The 1,988-nt window shown below is 41.9% G+C and overlaps 1 protein-coding gene across 4 annotated transcripts in view; it reads right to left on the bottom strand.

Annotated features, from left to right (window-relative positions):
• LOC112258106 (janus kinase and microtubule-interacting protein 2-like) overlaps window positions 1-1,729 on the bottom strand; it is a 37,342-nt gene extending 35,613 nt beyond the window's left edge. For 2 of the 4 annotated variants that reach the window (XM_042327048.1, XM_042327050.1), the window contains exon 1: window positions 1,309-1,729. The gene's annotated coding sequence lies outside the window, so the exon portion shown is untranslated. The remainder of the gene's footprint in view (window positions 1-1,308) is intronic. The other 2 variants (XM_042327049.1, XM_042327051.1) reach the window with 1 other exon arrangement.
• Window positions 1,730-1,988: the final 259 nt, after the last annotated feature.

Below are 1,988 nucleotides of genomic sequence, written 5' to 3'. Positions count from 1 at the left end.
CCTGGTTCCTCTCTAGGTTTCTTCCTAGGTTTTGGCCTTTCTAGGGAGTTTTTCCTAGCCACCTTGCTTCTACACCTGCATTGCTTGCTGTTTGGGGTTTTAGGCTGGGTTTCTGTACAGCACTTTGAGATATCAGCTGATGTACAAAGGGCTATATAAATACATTTGATTTGATTTGATTTGACTATTTCCATGTGAACTATTAGATCCACATGAACTATTAAGATCTCTCTGACCAGGATTGATGAGAAAGCAGACCTTTGCTCTGAGGGTAGGCTGGTCTAGACTGGGCTTGTATTAACATCTAATCCCCAAACTATCAGCCATCCACAACAATGACCACAACATCCCAATGGTTGTGATCCCACAACAAACTGCCCTCCAGATATTGAGGCCTTAGGCCTATTACACAATGATTTGAAAAAGGATGTTGTGCCCAGTATTGGATAACCTAGTGGATGGATTGTGATATATCTAGGCCTCCGTGCATGCATACAAACACTGTAGTACGCCTAACATGTCATATGGTTGTGTTGTATGTACATAGTTGACACGCTTATTACAAATGTCTTCAATCAGATTGGTTTCATTTTTGAGAACACAATTCCAGATCTTGTTAGATCTTGTTTTTATGGTAACTATTGTTCTTATGGCTATGAATATAATGGGCCTATGTGTTGTCATATAAATATCACACACAACAATAAGCATACCAGATGGGACAGGTAGCCTAAATTATAGAGACAACAGCACCGTAGCATTAGCGAAAAAAGAGCAATGCAAGTCGGTTTACCCACGGCACTTCAACGACTGATGATGATTTATCCAACGTGTCATTAGCAGATGTCAGTTACAGTAACTAACAGAAAGACAGATGTTGCCAATTCATCGTGTGAATTCATAGTTTAAAATGGCCCTGGCCATAATATGCATTAGCACCCACCAGCAATTTCCTCTCCATCTTTGAAAGGCTGCATGCTTTCTTATGCGCAGGCCAATACTGTAACTTCCGACAGTTAGCTACAGCTACACGCTCATTTAAAAATGCCTACATAACAATTACCCTACGCATGAACTACGAAAAGCATAAAATTACATATAAACTCACCCATTTATAGATGCACTGCAATGTCCTGACATAAGATTGATAATAACGACAGTAATAACACACATATGGCGCTTGCGCTTCATGAGAATTCCTATCAACCTGCTGCAAAAGCAGATACCTCTCTCCTATCGCTCTATTAGTCATACCTTGTCAAACAGTTTAAATAACATATGAAACAAATAGAAACAGAGCATTCTTACCGTGTAATTAATCTCCACAATGTATTAAGGCCTAAGGTTTTTAAAACCGTATCCATGGCCCTGGTTTTTCTTTCCGCTACTGCTCAGCATCAGCAGCCGACATACAATGAGAGCGCTGATGCTACGAGACCCCGCCCTCCGTCCCTTGCAGAGAAAATGAGCTCTCGTGTCGGTCTTCAGTACCGGGAACTGCGGTCTCTGCTGCTCCACCTTGTATGCGCCGCCGTCCTGTGCGCTACGGCTATACACGAAGAGAAAGCTATTGCCCTCTATTTCTTTCTTATTTTCAGCTCTCTGTCCCCCGTTCAAGGAAACGGTGTCAACCGCTCAGACAAAGGAATGATAAGCCCACAGAGTGTCGTTCGTTGAAGTGTAGGCAGCCGTCACTGTCGTTTTCAGGCACAAGGAAAATGAACGATATACATATCTAGGCTAGGATATGCCTTAGCTGGGGAGATTCCCTAAAAATACGCCACTTCGATACAACTACGTCTTTTTCGTATCAGTTTATGAGAACTTATGCAGCAGGTTAGCATAATGAACGTAGCAGGTTAGGATAATTCGGTTAAGGTTATGAAAAGGTTTAGGGTTAACGAAAATGCTCTCCTAACCCAAACTGTTACAAATAGTCACTTTGAAGTGGCGTGTTTTTAAGGAGTCAGGTTGTAACGAGTGTTTGG

The sequence above is a fragment of the Oncorhynchus tshawytscha genome, linkage group LG09 (genome assembly GCF_018296145.1).
Source record: "Oncorhynchus tshawytscha isolate Ot180627B linkage group LG09, Otsh_v2.0, whole genome shotgun sequence".
In the NCBI taxonomy this organism is placed as follows: domain Eukaryota; kingdom Metazoa; phylum Chordata; class Actinopteri; order Salmoniformes; family Salmonidae; genus Oncorhynchus; species Oncorhynchus tshawytscha.
This window is presented reverse-complemented; position numbering and strand designations above follow the sequence as displayed.